This window comes from Ornithorhynchus anatinus, chromosome 10 (genome assembly GCF_004115215.2).
Source record: "Ornithorhynchus anatinus isolate Pmale09 chromosome 10, mOrnAna1.pri.v4, whole genome shotgun sequence".
Lineage (NCBI taxonomy): Eukaryota > Metazoa > Chordata > Mammalia > Monotremata > Ornithorhynchidae > Ornithorhynchus > Ornithorhynchus anatinus.
The window spans coordinates 43,771,463-43,792,483 of NC_041737.1; the positions used below are offsets into that span (position 1 = coordinate 43,771,463).

At 43.0% G+C, this 21,021-nt stretch overlaps 1 long non-coding RNA gene across 1 annotated transcript in view; it reads right to left on the reverse strand.

Annotated features, from left to right (window-relative positions):
- LOC114814773 overlaps positions 1-20,552 on the reverse strand; it is a 53,639-nt gene extending 33,087 nt beyond the window's left edge. The window contains exon 1 of the long non-coding RNA XR_003762577.2: positions 20,410-20,552. This is a non-coding gene — a long non-coding RNA (uncharacterized LOC114814773). The remainder of the gene's footprint in view (positions 1-20,409) is intronic.
- Between the last annotated feature and the right edge of the window lie 469 nt (positions 20,553-21,021).

Below are 21,021 nucleotides of genomic sequence, written 5' to 3' on the forward strand. Positions count from 1 at the left end.
AGTGGACCCAGGGCAGGAAGAGATGTTCATTAATTGATAAGCCTGAGACCCAACTGCATACATAAGCTGGACAGTCAAATGTTATAAGACCACAGACAGACCTAAGGAGTTTAACCTCAGCCTTGGGTCCAAAAATGCTGAATATGACACCAGGCAACCCAAAACAATGTGAGACCAGAAGGTCCACTTGAGAACTTGGGAGTCCCTCAAGCCATTCAAGCCATTCATTCAATCATATTTATTGAGTGCTTACTATGTGTGCTCTGCACTAAGCATTTGGGAAAGCACAGTAGAACAGACACAATTGAGGAGGGAGGGCGTTCCAGGCCAGAGGCAGGATATGGGTAAGGGGTCAGATGCAAGATAGGCGAGATAGAGGCACATTGAGAAGGTTAGTATTAGAGGAGCGAAGTGTACCGGCTGGGTTCTAATAGGAGAGTATCGAGATGAGCTAGGAGGGGGCAAGATGATTGGGTGCTTTAAAGCCAATGGTGAGGAGTTTTTGTTTGTTGTGGAGGTGAATGGACTACTACAACTTTATACCTATCTCTTTAGGACCTATTCTCTTAACTCTTTGTAAACAGATTGCCTGCTATTATCCTAAAGAATCCCTCTTGCATCCTTTTAGGAGAAGTACTATTGTTAAGTGCTTACTATGTGCCAGATTCTGTGGATACAAGCGAAAAGGGTTGGACACAGTCCTTGACCCATGTGAGGCTAACAGTCTCAATCCTCATTTTTACAGATGAGGTAACTGAGGCCCAGGGAAACTAAGTGACTTGTCCAAGATCACACAACAGACAAGTGTTGGAGCCGGGATTAGAAACCGTGACCTTCTGACTCCCAGGCCTGTGCTCTATCCACTACACCATGCTCAAATGCTTGCTTAACATACCCACATGGGGCATGCAGCCTAGCAGGGGAGACAGACATTAAAATAACAAAAATTATGGTACTTGTTAAGGTTTACTATGTGCCAGTCACCAAAGTAAACCCTGGGGTAGATACAAGCATATCGGGTTGGACCCAATCCGTATTCCGCATAAGGCTCACAGTCTTAATCCCCAGTTTACAGATGGGGTAAATGAGGCACAGAGAAGTGAAGTGACTTGCCCAACGCCACATGGCAGACAAGTGGCAAAGCTGGGATTAGTACCCATGACCTTCTGACTCCCAGGCTCAGGGTCTCTCCACTACACCATGCTGCTTCCCATAAAATAAATTATATAGAGAGGGTATGCATATAAATTCTGTGAAGCTGAGGGTAGGGTGATTATCAAGTGCTTGGGAGTCCGGTTCCATGTGCTGAAGGGGAATGCAGGGGCATCACCAACGCCCTAAATCACTGTGGCTGTTAAAACTCGTGAATTTGGTTTGAAGAGCTGAAGGAAGATAGAATGGAAAAAGGAGGAAAGATGGCCAGACTGATCAATTATCACTGCAGAACTCCTTATACAAGGTGGAAGTCAGGACACAGTATGAAGAAGGAAAAAGTAAATTGGGATTAGACAGATTTAGGAGCGAGCGATAAAAGCAGTTTATCACTGTGAGGGAGGGTGGAGGGGAAACATATATCAGGAAAGAGTTCACCTTCAGCTCTCTACACCTTTATCTCCAAAGGTCTGACCAAGGGGGGCAATTTAAAGGACCCCAATCAATCCTCTAATGCAGGAGATGCCCAGCCATGCTTTTATTACTTAGCTTTTTATTTCCTTTATGGTCTTTGTTAAGCACTTACTGTGTGCCAGGCCCTGTACTAAATTCTGAGGTAAAGGTTAATCCGATTGTACACAATCCCTGCCCCATGTTGGGCTTATAGTGTTAATTCTCATTTACAGATGAGGCACAGAAAAGTTAAGTGACTTGCCCAAAGTCACAGAGCATGGTAGAGAAAGAATTAGAACTCAGGGCCTCTGACTCCCAGGCCTATACTCTTTTTGCTAGGTCCCACTGCTTTCCTATAGAGCATTAGTGACTGTAGACTGTAAGATCTTTTTAGGCAGGCATCATGTCTACCAATTTTGTTGTACTTTCCCAAGGGTTTAGTACTGTACTGTGCACACAGTAAGTGCTCAGTAATTACAATTGATTGATTTGATTTTGGGTCATCAATATGTCCTCCATCACCTAGTCTGTTCTGCCTGTAGGCTGGAAGGGCCCAAGATGAATTCCTGCCAAGCTCAGATAGCACCCATACCGTCTTTCTCCATTCTCTACCCCACAGAAAATCTAGACCTATGTCACAGCATTCTAGGAAATGGAGACCTCACCACTATCAGCCACTAGGCAGGGAGTAGATTATGTCACCACCTACCATAGAACTATAATCCACAGCAATGACTTAAAGCCACAACTGTCTGTGAAAATGTCAGGTCTGCCTTGAGCAAATTTTATCCTATTTGTGGGACCTTAGATAAAGAAGACTGGATTTGCATTGGCCCTGAAATATAGGCCTTAGGGACGGGGTCTCCTGGATATAAGGTAGTCTTATTCCCATGTTGCTTTATCTCCAAATCTAGTCATTTAATCATATTTATTGAGAACTTACTGTGTGCAAAGCACTGTACTAAGCACTTGGGAGAGTTGCGCTTAATACAGTGCCTAGCACATAATAAGTGCTTAACAAATACCATAATAATAATAAAATATAACAATAAACAGACACATCCCCTGCCCACATTCATGTTTACTTTTATTTCTGTATTCAATTATTTAAACAGCCATTTCATCCTGATGTAGTTGTACTACTTCTGGTTATTCCCTCCTGTTTGTCCTCCTGCTCTCACTGTTTGTAAATCATTTTTGTCTCTCAATTCCCCCAAGTCCCCCCAGAGAATTGTCAGCTCCTTGAGGGCAGGGAATGTGTTGCTTGCTTCTGCTGTACTCTCCCAAGCACGTTGTTCAATGCTTTGCATTGAGGAGCTACTCGCCGGATTCCATTGATTGATGGATACAATAAGGGCTATGAAGTAAAACTGTGATACCAGTTTGTGACACCAATCTAATGGAATTTGTGTCTTAGGGATATGTACTGTGTTAGCTATTGTCTTGGGACATACCTAAAGTGGTCAGTAACTACATTCAAGCATACTGACCATCACTTTCCTGATTAATTCTAACTACCCTCACAATACTGGACGGGGGATCGGTAACCTGAGACTGGACATCAGGTATGAAACTGGTCGAATGCCCACCCGATCGCCCCCCAGCTTTATCCTTTAAGTGAATCTTGAAGTCTTTGAAGACTTTTCAGCCCTCGGGAATTACCTAAAAGGCTTTGAGGGAATGATGGAAGATGTAGCTTCCCAAGTCAAGTTATAAATGACCAAAAACAATGAAGGAGGAAATGACTTTGATCGCTTGTGCTCCAGGCAACTGAGGTTATGACAGTTGCTCCTTCCTATTGAGAGGGAAGATGGAGAAGGCGGCCTGGTGCTGGAACTGGCCCCTTATTCCTGGTTTACAAGACGGAGAAGAGACAGCTGGAGGGAAGGTCCTACTGGGGATTAGTGCTTTCACCTCTGCTTGGATAGATTCTGTACATGTGCCCGACAACAGAGCAGGGACAAGGCACGTTGTTGCTGCTGAGGTGACATGCCAATCAATGATCCCATGGGGAAGGAATGGATATTGATGCTGCTGGCAGTTCTGAACTCCCACAGCAGGGCTATAGGAAAGGCGGTTTTGACGTCTTCCTCCATTTGTGAAGAGCCTGGGCTGGCCTGCCAGAGAAATGGTGGTGGCACTGAAGGAAGGATAGCTCTCCATTTTCAGTTCCCCCTTCCCCACCCACAGCCAAGAACTCAGTGACTCTCCAGGCTGAGGCAGTACGGTGGGTGGAAGGGGCCAAACTGGTTTGTGACCCGAGCAGGAGGGGGAGAGGCAGGGGATGGTTTGACCTCCCTGCTGGACTGAAGTGGCTTGGTGGGAGGTTGATGTGAGCTGAAGGTGAGGGAACACTGGCGGTGAAGGAATCAGTTAACTTCACCCCTCACTGCTCTTCCATCAGCCCTTCCGGCTCCTCCCCCCCACCCTAGTTATGTGACTCAGTGGAGGGAGGGAAAGGGGAAGGGGCCCCATAGCCAATGAGACTAATCCCTACAAAACACTGCACCAGCCCTCCTGGTTGGCTACAAGGACCTTGGTCAAAGGGGACTGTGGGATAGGCCCAGGTGCCCAATCTTTAGAGCACTTCAAGTAACCCCCACGCTAGGTGGCTCTGCACAGTCTCCACTGATGGATTCAAACCAGAATTTTTGATCATATAATAATAATAATAATTGTGGTATCTGTTAAGTGCTTACTCTGTACCAGGCACTGTTCTAAGTGCTGGGGTGGATACAAGCAAATTGGGTAGGAAACAGTCCCTGTCGCACATGGGGCTCACCATCTTAATCCCTATTTTACAGATGAGGAAAGTGAGGCACAGAGAAGTGAAATGACTTTTCCAAGGTTACACAGCAGACACATAGAGGAGCAGGGATTAGGATCTGAGTTCTAATCTTCTGACTCCTAGGCCCGTGCTCTAGCCATTAGGCCACGCTGCTTCTTCTCAGACCATATGGCCTGGGAATTCTTCACCACCCTGTTGACGAGGCCTATTGTGTAATCCCTTTCACATAATAATGAGTTATTAGAACAAATTAGAGCCCACTCGGCTGAAGAATTGGACTCATGCCCAGAGAGCTACTTTGCCACGCTGCAGGCATATGGTCCCCTGCAAGGGACAGTGACTTTGTAAATGAATGCCAAAAACAACTTATTCCATCTGGTACCACCCAGCCCTCATTTCATGTTTCTGTTCCAGGAGAACTTGGCTTCTCCAGCACTCACTCTTCTCGAATGATGGGTATATTTCACTTCTGAAATATGACCAATTGTGAAAGAATTACTGGGAAAGTGAGCAAAGAAGGAGACAATGTGCTTCATTGAGTGACTGGAAGCAGAATGATAAAGTGAAAAGGGCACCTGAGTGAGAGTCAGGAGACCTGGGTTCTAATCCCAATTCTGCCACGTGTCTGCTATGTGATCTTGAGAAAGTCATTTGTCTTCTCTGTGCTTCAGCTTCCTCCTCTGTAATTTTATCCTCATCTCATTTATCTCATTTAAGGATAAAATACCTAATCTCCAGCCCTCTCCCCATATGGAATAGGGACCTTGCCTGATCTGATTGTATTGTATCTACCCCACTGTTTAGCACATAGTAAGCACTTGACAATAGTAACCATCTTTTATGGTCTCCAGCAGGGTGGCCACCATTGGTCTTGGACAAGGAGGCACATGTGATATCACAGGCATATGGTATGTTGCAATCTTTATGTAGGTTAAATTATATAATGCAATGGTGCCATAAGGTTACCTGAAAGGTTTCTTTGAGGAAATCTGCAGAACCTAGACCTTGTGGTCAAGAGGACCTCTGATTTCATCCTTTGCCTCAGAACCACAGTGAGAGTCACTTCCGAGCTGTGGGACTCAGCAGGAGTTTAAAATCAGGATACTGGACATAAAAGGGACAGGGAGTACATCAGCTGAAAACTGGATGAACAACATCCTAAAATTGAATTCTGCTTGTTTTACGTTCAGGAGGCTTCCTGCTAGATAGTAAACTCCATGGAGGCAGGTTTCATGCCTACTAGCTCAAGTGGATTCTCCCAAATCTTTAACAGAGTGCTCCATGTAAATGCTCAATAATACTATTGATTTATTGATTGAGTCCGAGTGCTCCATGTAAATGCTCAATAATACTACTGATTGATTGATTGAGTCCGAGTGCTCCGTGTAAATGCTCAATAATACTAGTGATTGATTGATTGAGTCCCCAAGCTATTTTTTCCCCATGATTTCATTCAGTAGTGTTGACTGAATACCAATTATATGCTAAGCACTGTACTGAGAACTTGGGAGAGGACATTCAAAATAAAAAACATCATCCCTGCCCTTGAGGAGTTTCCAATCTATTGGAGAAGACTGACAGACATAAGTGCTCAGTAGACAGTGGGAGTAGGAGAAAACTTATAGGTTCAACTGTTTAGCAGGAAGAGTACGAAAAAATGAATGAATGGAATGAGTAGAGTGGTATATCTCCTTAATACTGAGATGTATGATGCGGATACATTACCCAGGGTGGTGGAAATTAGCTGGGGAACACCTCCTAGAAGAGGTGGGCTTTCAGGAGGGTTGGGAGATGGGGAGGACCACGTTCTGGTGGATTTGAAAGGGAGGAAGTTGCAGGAAGGGGCGGGGGGCGGGGGTCCCTGAAAATCAATGACCTCAGGAAGCTGCCAAACTCAGTTGGTCCTCAGATTAGCTCTGGACCCAAGATTCTCTTTTGCTTGATGAAGGGAAGTAGGCTATGAAAGGATGTCAGATCTCCAAAATGTAACCAAGCAGAAGATGGGGCTATGTCTTTGAAAGCTGCCACTTCCAGGAGATGGGGCTATGTCTTTGAAAGCTGCCACTTCTCATTAGTGTGGTCACATCCACGTTGCTTCAGTTCCTCTCCCAGAACACTCTCTGTCAATTAGACAGTCAATTGTATTTATGGAGCACCTACTGTGTGCAAAGCACTGTACTAAGTGCTTGGGAGAGTAGAATACAACAATATAATAGACACATCCCTGCCCACAACGAGCTTACAGTTAGAGGGGGTGACAGACCTTAGTATAAATAAATAAATTCCAGATATGTACTAAAGTGCTTTGGGGATGGGAGGGGGATGAATGAAGGGAGAAAGTCAGGGGGATGCAGAAGAGAGAGGAAGGAAAGGAAAGGAGGGCACAGTCCGGGAAGGCGTCTTGGAGGAGATGTGCTTTCAATAAGTCTTTGATGAGAGGAAGAGAAATTGTTTGTCCCTGTATTATGTTTCCTTCATTATGCATGCCTTATGCAAGAAGAATTTAGGGATGCTAGACTTACTGCCTACACTGTATTATCTCAGATTAAAACCAGCCCTACACTAGGCAGGCAAAAGGGCAGCCTGTGGGTAGAGTGCCATCTGGACACTGAAGAGCCTTGGGGAAGAAGGAAAAAGAAACCAAAAGAAGAAACCCAAGTCAGAAATTCCTGTTGGACCCACAAGCTGAAAACATGCGGAAGGCACTAGAGCAAGAAGTTGCAACTTTCCAGGTTGGAAACAAACAAAACCATCTGAAGGGGTGCTGGTCCAGATGCAATGGGAAAGGCATGTTTTCTTCAAAGAAAATAGGAAAGCAGCATGGCCTTGGGGATAGAGCATGGGGCTGGGGGAGTCGGGAGACCAGGGTTCTAATCCTTGAGGAAGTTACTTAACCTGTCTGTGCCTCAGTTTTCTTAGCTGAAAACTGGGAGTGAGCTGTCTGTTCTCCTTTCATCTTTGACTGTGAACCCCATGAGGGACAAGGACTGGGTATAATCAGATTATCTAATTTTACCCAGTGCTTGGCTTGTAAATTCTTGATAAATGCCATAACTAAATTTACTAAAAAATCAAAATCAAAATGAAGTAACTTGAAAGCCAGTAGTAGGAGATGTGCATCAAAATCCCCACAATTTATGGCAACCTAGAACAGTAAGAAATGCTGAAGACATTATAAGAGAATGAGCAACATTTTGGGGTGACAGCACTTTCTTTCAGTACCCTGGGCTCCTCATTTATGGAGGAGGAAAGTTGCATCTGGGCTAAGAAGTCCATCTGACCCAATTTGGGTGGAATGGTTTTGCTTCTACTTCCACCAAACCATAGCTATCTCCATCATCAAAGCCCTTCTAAATTCCCATCTCCTCCAAGAAGTCTTCCCTGTTTAACACTTTAGTTTCATAATGCTAACTGCCATCTATAGCACTAAGGCATTTCAATTCTATCCTTAATTCTATCCTTAATTTGTACATAATCAAATCTTTGGGTGCATTTAATCATTTGTTCAGCTATTTAATTTTGACACTCTTGTACTAGTCCCTGTTATAAACTTATTCTTCCTCCTGCTCTCACTTTTATAAGTACTTTCTGTCTACATCTCTCCACTCCTTGAGGGCAGGAAAAATGTCTTGTTTCTTTTGTACTTTGACAATTTATCAAGTTGAATGCTTTGCACTCAGGAGGTGCTCAATAAATGCTGTTCAATGACTGATTAATTCAGGTTCCTTTGAGGGGAAAAATATTGAGTTGTGCAGGGAGGAGGCTGGGCTGGGAAAGACATGGGAGGATGCTTGAAAAGCAAATTTGGGAAGCAGCATGGCCTAGTGGAAAGAACAGGGGCCTGGGGGTCAGTCGACCTGGCTTCTAATCTTGGCTCCACCCTCTAACTGCTGGGTGATCTTTGGCAACTCACTTAACTTCTCTGTCTCAGTTCCCTATCTGCAAAATGGGGATTCACACCTTTTTTTTTTTTGGTAGTGGTATTTACTAAGTGCTCGCTGTATGCTAGCCGATCAGATTGGACATATTCCATGTCCCAGATGGGGGTCACAGTCTTAATCCCCATCTACAGATGAAGTAACTAAGGCACAGAGAAAGTAAGTGACTTGCCAAAAGTCACACAGAAGACAAATGGCGGGGCCAAGATTTAGAGCCAGGTCCTCTGACACCCAGACCTGTGTTCTATTCACTAGGCCCCACTGCTTCTCTATCTGTTCTACCTCATACTTACTCTGTGAGACCCATGTGGGACCTGATTATCCTGTATCTAATCCAGCTCTCAGGACAGTACTTGGCATATAGCAAATGCTTAATAAATATTATTATTATTATTATTATTGTTAGGTTCACCACAGGATTGAAGCTGGCTGGGTAACTCCGGTGGAGATGTGGCCCGGGACAGACTATTTTCCCTGGGGTTAAAACTGGCAGGAGTTCTAAGAGAACTGGGTCATCCAAGCAATGTTTTTACAGGAGCCTGGAGTGGAAGAGTGGAGGGAGCAGAGGCGGATGCTGACAAGAAGGAGGAAACGGAGGAGGTGGAGAAAGCAGGTGAGTGTTGCTCTTTGCTCTACTCTCCTATGCCCCCATTTCTCTTTTTATCCCCTCCCCCAATTCTTCTTCTCCTCTCATTTTTTTAATGGCATTTGTTAAACACTTACTATGTGCCAGGAAGTACTAAGCACTGGGGTAGTGCAAGCTAATCATGTTGTACACAGTCCATGTCCCACATAGGGTCACAATCTTAATCCCCATTTTACAGATGAGGTAAATGAGGAACAGAGAAGTTAAGGAACTTGCCCAAAGTCACACAGCAGAAAAGTGGCAGAGCCTGGATTAGAAACCAGGTCCTCTGATTCCCAGGCCTGTGTTTTATTCACTAGGCCACACTGCTTCTCTTCTCCCTATTTTTTTATCCTCTTTCATCCACCTTGCCCCCTCTTTCTAGCATTATCCTCTTTTTCTAACACTAGCCCCTTTTCAAAATCCCTGCTCCTATCTAAGTAAAATCATCCACTTCTCATTCCCTATATGTATCTTCACTACTGAAAATAAACCAAATTTGGGCCTTGGCTTTAAAGCAAAGTCAGTGGCGATAGCATTGGGAAGAGGGGATTTTGGGAACATTGACATCTCCTGTAAAGGTCACACTCACTCTAAGAGAACAAGCCTGATGATCACACAGGGTCAACTGAAGGAAGTGAAGTTCAGTGAAAACATGGGCAAACCAGCATGAAGAAGGAAGGACTCATTACTAATACCAGAGCTCAACTTCCTTGTCAAAATGTGGCCTCCATCTTGGTTATTGTGGGAGATAAAGGCCAGATGTAGTGCTACAGTGTTGAACTGCAGTTGGTGTTTGAGGAGAAAAGCGGACCTTGGTTCATTTCTGATGAAGTTTCTGGCTCCTGAAGGTACCCATTTCAAAGCAGTGAATTAGCTATGAGGCTGTAAATAAAATCTATAGTTTTGAAAGGGGTGTAATGGCCATAAGTCGGGCTTTTCTTGACAGTAAATAGCATTTTGTAAAGCAGTTAAATATCAGTTCAAGCCACTGCTTTTAGCTGCAACAAAGGCTGTTCTCAACTGCATGTAATTGTCCAAATTGCCCCATTTCACAATAAATAGCAGTTGAAATGAGCCAATTTAGCACCTACAAATATTGTTTTCAACTCTAGACACACAGTTAAAGCTGTTAATTTTAATGGCACACTCCTGCCAAATTGATGCAATTATTTGGACACTGGAAGATTTCTTTTGTAACAATCCACAAATACATCTTCTGAGACAAGTTCATTGGAAAAATCAGGGCACAGCAGATATCTTTCACCTTCAAGCAGCCTCAAATGGGGTGTTTTGGACTCATGGTAAGTTTTACAGTGGTGTTCCTAATTTAGCAGGGAATTTGAATGGAATATCTGGGGACAAATTTGCTGTACAAACTGCAACACTTGGATGAACCTTCTAGAATTGGAGAATTCTGACTTAATTTTTTAAAAGGGTAAAAATGAATTTCAAGCCCCAATAGCCATTTCATTGAGGCTTAATAGCTAATTCATCCTTAAGGTCCTTGTTGCCTTTGACTTTGGTGAAACTGAGCCCTTTATTTATTGAACTCTTACTATGTGCAGAGGGCACTGTACTAAGCACTCAGAAGAGTACAATATAACAATATAACATACACATTCCCTACCCACAATGAGCGTGATTCATCTAAAAGTCTACCATCTCCCTCTACCCCACCACAAAGTGACTGTTGATTGCAAACGGAACCCTGAAGAGCCCTCACTGAATAGGTCAAGAGAGGCCAGGATTACCCACAAAGGAAAGGATCACGTTCAGAAGCTTCTCAAAGAGCCCAGATTTCCTACCAACTGACTTGGTTCATCTGATAAATAGGGTTGTTGCTACGTATCTCCTTCCTGGGGTTTGGGAGAGAGTTGGTGATTTCATGGGTCATTAGCTTTGAGACCCTTAAGGAGCACTTCAGGGAGACTGAAACTCCACTGGGGCCTGGGTACAGAGAGAGGATGAGCCTGGATGTTAGAGGACCTGAGTTCTAATCCCATTCTGCCACTAAGGATGGCCTTGGTCAAGTCACTTTACTTTTCTATGCCATAGATATAAGAGTGTTGAGATGCTAAAGGATTTCACGATTTGAAAGATTGGGGTATTACTCTGGGAAAGCCTCCTGGAGGAGAAGACTTTTCTGGAGAGCCTATCTCTGAAGAAGGAAGGTGGTTTGATGAAGCGCTGTCATAGGGTTTGGAAATAAAATAGAAGCAGATAAAGCTTTCCAAAGTGTGAGCAGGAAAATGAAAAAGAGAAAAAATAATCAAATCTAATCCCTGAATGCTGAACTCTAACTATGGAGTTTGGATTTGGGTTATAAGAGAAGCAGCATGGCTTAGTGGAGAGACCACAGACCCGGAAGTCAGAAGGACCTGGGTTCTAATTCCATCTCTGTCACTTGTCTGTTGTGTGACCTTTGGCAAGTCACTTAACTTCTCTGTGTCTCATTTACCTCATAAAATGGGATTAAGATTGTGAGCCCCATGTGGAACATGGGACTGTGTCCAACTTGATTAACTTCTATCTACCCCAGTGCTCGGCACAGTGCCTGGCACCCAGGAAGTGCTTAACAAATACCATTTAAAAAAAAATGGCCCTCCTGATTTCAGAGGAGGTCACAGTTCAAACCAATGCAAAACTTGAGTTTTCTATGACTCCAATAACTTGCCGGATAGAGTAGTGGATAGAGCATGGGCCTGGAAGTCAGAAGGTCATGGGTTGTAATCCCGGCTCTGCCACTTGTTTGCTGTGTGACCTTGGACAAGTCACTGCACTTCTCTGAGCCTCAGTTACTTTATCTGTAAAATGGGGATTGAGACTGTGAGCCCCACATGGGACAGGAAACGTGTCCAACCCGCTTTGCTTGTATCCACCCTAGTGGTTAGTACAATGCCTGGCATATAGTAAGTGCTTAACAAATACCACAGCTATTAATATGAAATCCTTTGCCAGTGCATAGCCTGAGTAGTTTATTGTTAATGGTAAAAAGATCAGTTCAGTTGTTCAACTGAAAGCCGAGGTCATGGATTCCACCCGCTGCTATGCAAGAGAGCACACTTCCAGCTTGTCCTTGCTTCCAAAGCTCCTGCAGAATGGCCTGTCCCACCACTCCAAGCATCTCATTTCCCTTGAAAACAGTTCAAATCGGAGAGGGCCAAAAAAAGGGCAGAGGGTTAAAAATCTTGAAAGTGAGCCTACACTAGCAAAGTCAGGTTTCCTTGGAAAGTCCTGTTCTTTGATCTGAAAATTGGTCTGAAGTTCTTACAAAAAGGATTTACGGACGTAGAGAAGTGATGTGGTCCAGTGGAAAGAGCCTAGTCCTGGGAGTTGGAGGACCTGGGTTCTAGTCCCAGATCCACAGCTTATCTGCTGGCTGACCTTGAGCAAGTCACTTCACTTCCTCTGTGCCTCAGATACCACATCTGTAAAATGGGGATTAAGACTGTGAGTTCCATGTGGGACATGGACTGTGTCCAACCTGATTAGCTTGTATCTATCTCTCTTCAGAGAAGAGTCCTTCTTGGCTTGTACACAGTTAACATTCTTCTCTAGACTTGAGGGCAGAGACCTTTTCTTTTGGTTCTATTTGCCTCTCCCAAGCATTTAGAGAAGCAGCGTGGCTCAGTGGAAAGAGCCCGGGTTTTGGAGTCAGAGGTCATGGGTTTGAATTCCGGCTCGGCCGCTTGTCAGCTGTGTGACTTTGGGCGAGTCACTTAACTTCTCGGTGCCTCAGTTACCTTAACTGTAAAATGAGGATTAAGACTGTGAGCCCCTCGTGGGACAACCTGATTCCCCTGTGTCTACCCCAGCGCTTAGAACAGTGCTCGGCACATAGTAAGCGCTTAACAAATACCAACATTAGTATGGTGCTCTGTACACCATAGGTGCTCAATAAATACTACAGATTGGTTGATTTTCAGTAAGCTCCTCCACTCTATTGTATGTTCCTTGAGGATGGGGATTAAGTCTATTTATTCTATTGTACTCTCCCAAGAGCTTACTTCAGTGCTCTACACAGAGAAAGCGCTCAATGAATACTATTAATTGATTTGCAGTAAATTCTTCCACTAGATTTTAAGCTTCTCTGTAGGCAGGGATCACATCTGCCTATTCTATTGTACTCTCCCAAGTGTTTAGTTCATGCTCTACAAAGAGTAAGCGCTCAGTAAATGTTATTGATCATGGCTAAAATCAGAGGGAACACATTTTCTTAATGTCAAGCTTCAGGTTCTCTTTGGAATTCATGTTTGTCCCTAATACGTCTAGAAACACATCCCTGCCTGCTGGAAAAACCCGTGAGAGGGGCACCATAATGCGTCAAGAATACTGGACACTGAAACCAGTCATACCACACATGCCATTTGATGGACTTAAGCTGAGTTTGCCTAAACTTGAAACATTTCCCTGGGGGAATCGGGACTCTCCTCACTCAGGTGCCCCTTCCAGGTCCATCGATCAATGGTATTTACTGAGGGCTCGCTGTGTGTAGAACACTGTACTAAGCACTTGGGAGAGCACAAAGAAAAGAGTTGGTGGGCACATTCCCTGCCTGTAATGAGCTTATAGTCTAGCGGGGGAGACAGATGTTATTATAAGAAATAAATTATGGATATGTCCATGACTGCTGAGGAGGTTCATGGAGGAGTGAATAAAGGGTGCAAATCCAAGTTCAAGGGCAATGTAGAAGGGAGTGGAAGAAGAGGAAATGATAATAATAATAATAATGTTGGTATTTGTTAAGCACTTACTATGTGCAGAGCACTGTTCTAAGCACTGGGCTAGATACTGGGTAATCAGGTTGTCCCACATGAGGCTCACAGTTAATCCCCATTTTACAGATGAGCTCACTGAGGCCCAGAGAAGTGAAGCAACTTGCCCACAGTCACACAGCTGACAAGTGACAGAGCTGTGATTTGAACCCATGACCTCTGACTCCCAAGCCCGGTCTCTTTCCATTGAGCCACGCTGCTTCCCCAATGAGGGCTTAGTCAGGGAAGGCCTCTTGGGGAAGATTTGCTCTTAAGGTTTTGAAGGTGGGGATAGTGATCATCTGTCGAATATGAAGGGAGAGGGTATTCCAAACCCTGGGCAGGATATGGGTGAGAGATTGTGGAAAGACTGAGGTACAGTCAGTAGGTTGGCATTAGAGGAACAAAGTGTACAGGCTGGATTGTAGAAGAAAATCAGGGAGCTAAGGTAGGCCATGTGAACTCAGCCACAGGAGTTGTGGCAGGGGGAGATCAAGTGCTGAAAATAAGAAGAATTATTGACATAAAGCTATCTGGTGCTGTAGCTGTACTAATAAGGAGACCGAACAACCGAAGGCCTGTCTACTGTATAAAAATGGATCTCAGGGAAAAGAAAGAAAGGATGATGTAAATGACAGCCTTCAGCCACTGACTGCCTACATCTAAAGCTCCTTTTCTTTCAAGGGCACATTACTAAGGGATGAGTGAGCTGGACTGTTATTGCTACCACTCAGTTCAGCTAGCTCAGCCTGAAGTGTCATCTGCTGAGGCCTTTGTACTCCCAGATTCCACTTAGATTCGCCAATAAGAATCACTCTTATTTGAGCTCCTGAATGGGAATTCTTTCTTTTGTGGTATTTGTTAATCTCTTACATTCCTAACCCTTGGAGAGATAGCTCACACCACTAGCCGTGGACAATTTTTCCTCTCCAACCTGGATGTAACTTGAAGCCTTTGATAAAAAAACAACAAAAAACCCAAATCACAGACAAGGTATGTTGCCACTCCAAATGGCTTTGTTCCAATTTTGAGGAAAAATAAGCCCCTCTGTTGAACAGAGGTGTTTATTGATCCTCTTTCCCAGAGTTGAAAGGGCCCGGAATGTCCTATCCCACAAATGCATTTTGGACTGGTTCAACTGTGGAGTCAGTTCTCAGCTTCCTCTCAAGATGTGACTGAACAGAGAAATCTAAAAGCATCAAGTTGTTCATGTTCCAGCCAGATCACAGCTTAATTAATCACCAGATTTTATCTCTGTAACTGGAGATGGTTCAGGAAAAGCGTTTTCTCTTCTATTTTAGGGCTCTTTTCACAAGATGATAGTTGAAATAGGTCAGAATCCAAGCCCATGCCAATGGACCCTGAGATAATCTTCCATAAGATGTTTCTTATCAACAATGAGAAAAACAGCCATCAGGTAGGAAACAAAGTTTTTGCTTTGCTGTTCCTTCCTTCTATGAACATCATGTTATCCAACTCTTTCATTTAGTGATTCCGCCTCAGATTAACAAGTGTTTCGTATGGGGACAATGCAGGCTGAAGAGCGACCTGGCTGTAATAAATCAGAATGATTTCAAGGTACTACATTCAAGAGATGTGGGGATGATAGCATTTTTAGATGTTTAATAATTTTCTTATGACTAAGATGCCTCAGGGGGCACTTACAAATCGTTTTCAAAATTTCCAGAGCATAAAAATCAGCCAATCATTAAATAACAGTAGTTCAATGGCATTCACAAATAGGCCAGTGCTTTTAAGTGAGACAAAAAGCTATTCTGAACACATCTCTCTGCTTCTGAAAAATCTCCAGGGGCTGCCCATTTCCCTCCACATCAAACAGAAAATCCTAAGCATTGCCTTCAATGTTCTCCATTGTTGCCTCCCTCTTGCAAAGAAAGTGGTCTTTCTTTGAAGCATTTAGTATAATGATCTGTACATAGTAAGTGTTAAATAAATACAACAGATTGACTGATTGCATATTAGGTCAATTCATCCATTATACACCCAGGTAAGCAGTGTGGTCTAGTGGAAAGTGCACAGACCTAAGAATAAGAGGACCTGGATTCTAATTCCCCATCTGCCAGTGCCTGCTCTGTGACCTTGAGCAAGTCACTTCTCTGTGCCTCAGTTTCTTCATCTGTAAATTGGGGACTAAATGCCTATTCTTCTCACCCCTTACACTGTGATCCCTCTGTGGGACAGGGACTATGTCTGACCTTGTATCTACTCCAGTACTTAGTACTGCACTTGGCACATAATAAGTGCTTAAAAGATGCCACAATTCTTATTAGCCCACTATCGTTCATTCAATAGTATTTATTGAGCGCTTATTATGTGCAGAGCACTGTACTAAGCACTTGGAATATGCAATTTGGCAACAGATAGAGACAATCCCTGCCCAGTGACGGGCTCATTATCTTTGCTCCTCCCATGCTAACTTTCTTATTACACCTTTCTCTCATCTCAACTAGCTCTGATCAATTGTTCGAACATTTTCCCCTCTTGAAAATTCCTCCTGCTTTATATCCTGTCCCCTTAGACCTCCAAACTTCAAAGTCCTGAAAACCCACCTCCTCCAGGAGACATTACTCAATTCACTTCCTTCTAAAATTACATCTCCTGTAGAGAAGCCTCCCCATCTAGTGTCTCCTCTCCCCATCCTATTTTCTTTCTCTTCTGCATCACCCATGCACTTGAGTCTCTACCCTCTAAGCATTTAGGGTACTCACTCCACTCCTCACTCCTTTTTTGCATAGCTTTATACTTGGTTTCTTTCCATTCCTGTAATTCATTTTCATTTCTGTCTCCCCCACTATTTTGTAAACTTCTTGATGGCAGGGCTGCCTCTATTTACACTACTGTACTCTCCCAAATGCTTAGAACACAGTAAGCACTCAATAAATAATAAGAATAGCAATAAGAATAATAAGGTTATTTTTTAAGCACTTACTCTGTGTCAAGCACTGGGGTAATGACAAGCTAATTCATTCAATCATATTTATCGAGCATTTACTGTGTGCAGAGCACTGTACTAACATCTTGGGAAAGTATAAGGTTGAACACAGTCCCTGTTCCACATGGGGCTCAGAATCTTAATCCCCATTTTACAGATGAGGTAACTGAGGTACAGGGAAGAGAAGTGACTTGTCCAAGGTCATCCAGCAGACAGGTGGCAGGCCTGTGCTCTATCCACTAGGCAGTGCTTGATTATTTGTTCATTCTTTCATATTTATTTAGTGCTTACTGTGTTCAGAGCACTGTACTAAGCGCTTGGGAAAGTACAGTACAGCAATAAAGAGAGACAATCCCTGCCTGCAATGAACTCACAGTCTAGAGTGGGGGAAACAGACACCAATGCAAGTAAATAAATAAAGTTAGATATATACATAAGTGCTCTGGGGTGGGGAAAGGGGGGAAGAGCAAAGGGAGCAAGCTAGAGTGAAGCAGAAGGGAGTGGGAGATGAGGAAAAGTGGGACTTAGTCTGGGAAGGCCTCTTGGAGCAGAGGGTCTTTGAAGGCAGGGAGAGTAATTGACTGGTAGATTTGAGGAGGGAGGGCATTCCAGGCCAGAGGTAGGATGTGGGCCAGGGTTCGGTGGTGGGATAGGAGGGATCGAGTCACAGTGAGAAGGTTAGCATCAGAGGAACCAAGTGTGTGGGCTGGGTTGTAGTAGGAGCATAGAGAGGTGAGGTAGGAGGGGGCAAGGTGATGGACTGCTTTAAAGCCAATGGTGAGGAGTTTTTGGTTGATATGGAGGTGGATAGGCAACCACTGGAGATTTTTGAGGAGGGTGGTGACATGCTTTGAACGTTTCTGTAGAAAGATAGTCTGGGTAGTGGAGTGAAGTATGAACTGTATTAGTTGATTGAGTCCCACAACTCCAGGTGTCATACCGACATTCCTCTTTAGCTTTATGTATACATAAATTGATTTATATTCTCCATTTGATTCATCATTTCCTTTCCAAATTCTTATTACTACCAGTTTGATCTCTATCCCCCGACCCTTGTTTTTCCTGTGTGTTTATGAAATACCTGCCTAACTCCCTCACTAGATCATCTACTCCTTCAAAAGAGCAACCATATCTTTCTCTTTTATTTTTCTCTAACACAATTTTGTTTTTCCTAACACAATAGGTGCTCAATGAATATTACTGAATGAATGAATGAATGAATGAATGAATGAATGAATGAATGAATGAATGAATGAAGACTGCAGTGCATACCTTATATGTGAGGATTGCTAGGGGAGTGTAAAATCCTTGAGGGCAGGCAGCATACCTAACAACTCTATTGTTCTCTCCCAAGAGCTTAATACAGTGCAATGCCCAGAGTACATGCTCAATAAATACTACTGATTGATTAATTAAAAATGTGGATTCTGTTTATCTCCAGGTCTGGTTCGGTCTCTCTTTTTAAACTTTCTTGGGCCAAGGAGTGGACATTTGCAGCATCTTAGTTTTTGGAGTTGCTTCATTCCCACTGTGTACTCCAGATCCTGCTTTCACTTACTGTTTTATCTGGTTTAGTGTCCCCAAAGTGATTCCAGTTTTTTTTTGCAGGATGTTTATTTGTGAGCAGTCAGCAGTCTGGAACCCTCCACAAGTTGGAATCAGCAAAATTCCCAAGTAAATCATTAGCATGAACCCTGGATTTGAGCTTTTATCGTCTTGTTTTCGCCCTGGGGAAGATTTGAAGTCAGCTATCCTCTTGTCTGCCACATCAAAGCATTTGACCCTCCAGTTTTAATCTTGAGAGCTAAAGGTTGGTTTGTGTATTTGGTAACCTGCATCATTGCTGATTCATTCCACAATTGTTTTAATTCCTCTAGGCTTTTGAAGTTATTGCACGCAGATGGCAATCCCCGATTTAATAAGAGGTCTGTCAATCTCAGGGACATTGAAATACTTTCGTCTCCTTCTGACTTTTGTTTGACTACAAAGGGCCAAGAACTGGCCTTTTATAAAGGGGACATTTTCACTCAAGTAGGTAAAGGAAGATGCACATGAATAATTACTAACTGGATTTGTTTTGTACACTAGGACAGTCACTGATATGTGACCTGAAAGATTCTGAGCATGATAACTGTATCTAGCTTTTACAGAGTTGCACACTTAAATGGATTAAACCTGGACTTCATTCTTCAACTATAGAAAAACTTCATTAATTTAAACTAAATTGAGGAAAATTTAGTCTTGATAAAGGAAAGGTCTGATTTTAGAAATATTTTTTAATGCAGTTGTACTACAGAATGGTAGAGTGTGTGTTTGTGTGTTGTGTGTGTGTGTGTGTGTCTGGCTGTCTGCCTCCAGCTGGGAACTGAATTTAGCTTTATATTCCTGATGTTGCTAGTGATCAGTCTCTTTCTCTGACTGTCTCTTTAAACCTGTTTTCTGGAAAGCTAAAGTAGCTGGTTTCTCTATAGATAACTGCCTTTTTAAAAATGATATTTGTTAGGCACTTATTACGTGCCGGATACTGTTCTAAGCCCTGAGTTAGATACAGGAAAATCAGGTTGGATAAAGTCCCTTAACCCACATAAGGCTCACAATCTTAATCCCCATTTTACAGATGAGGTAACTGAGGTATAGAGAAGTGACTTAACTAAGGTCACACAATAGACAAGTAGAGAAGCCAGAATTAGTACCCAAGTTCTCTGACTCACAGGCCTGTGCTCTTTCCACTAGGTCACACTGCTGCTCAGGCCTTATCTGCTTTGAAAAGCCAATAGACAGGTCAGTCTTTCCAGGATGTGAACTTTGGTTCCAAACAGTGTGGGCATTCTAACAACTAAGATTTTTTTAAATATAAAAACCAGTTTCCTATGCTTGTATCTGTAATCCTATTAAGGGGTATTCAAGGATCCTTTCAAGAGCATCTAATCAGTTGCCATCTCTGGAGAGGAGCTGTGTACAGGAAAGTTATTTTCCTCCATTTTCACACAATCCTTTAGATGAATCTTTCACTCTCAACATTCTTGACAATTTTCCATGAGAACTTATATTGCAATTCTACAACTTCTGGCATTATACCCATATCATTCAAATATGTGTCAGGAGAGGTGCTAGGAACTGCTTTGAACAGAACAGAATCCGGTGTATGAGACAGAATTAGACAGCAGAGTCACTCCTCTAACTTTTTATGTTTCACGATAGATCAGAATGAAAATGAGTTTCAGGAAGCATTAATGGGTTTAAACCTGAGAAGAGACTATGTCTCAATGCAGCTAGCTCATTTATTAATCTCACATCTTTATATGATAAACTGACTATTAATATTTGAAACACAAGTAGACTAGGATGCACTATTGCTTTAAATAATAAAACTGTCACTGAAAGAATGTCTTTATATATTGACCTACTTTCACCATCTCTTTGCTCAGAATCTTCCCTTACTGTTAGAATAGTAATAGTTCCATAGGCAAACCCAAACTATACAGAAACTTAACAGACTAGCTGAAAATGCATCTGAGACCATTTCAATTTGCCTCCCCCTTGTCAAAAACATTCTGGACAGAGGTAATGAACGAGATGGAAAGAATAATTTCAGTGCTCCCACAAAAAAACCAGAAAATTTTCTGAAATTTACTTTATAACTTGTTCCATGGTGGTAAAAGTTACTTAAAGAACAGAGAGACAAATTCAAACATCTTTGGGAGCGGTTGGGACCAGGGGGGTAACCGGGACAGAAAGCCTACCTTGAAAGTATGTAGTTGGAAAGGAAATATTTCCCGTTACAGCAGGAAAAGTTCTCCAGTTTGATTTCAAGCAAGAACATTCTTTGGATCTCGGAAATGTTGCCGGGTTATTTGCCTCGGCGATGAAGAGCCTTGTTGTTTGTCAATGTCTTCAGTGGCCTGAATGCACCCTTCCTAACCAGGCCTTCCGCTGTCCTGGTGGTGGACTTCAGATACTGCACTGAGAATTCAATTAATTCAGGGAACGTGCCTGTTTATTGTTGTATTATACTCTCCCAAGTGCTTAGTACAGTGCAATGCACACAGAAAGCACTCAAAAAAAACTATTGAATGAATGAATTCACTTAGGCCAGGATACCTGGAAGGGGAAAAACACATTCACTGTTGACATTATTCTGAGCTACCCCGATTGTTACTTATGCTTTGTATTTTCACTTGACCCTACTGAAACAGGGACTCTGTCTAATTAATAATAGTGATGGTATTTGTTAAGTGCTCACTATGTGCCAAACACTGTTCTAAGCACTGGGGTAGATATAAGGTAATCAGGTTGGACACAGTCCCTGTCCCACATGGGGCTCACAGTCTTAATCCCCATTTTACAAAGGAGGT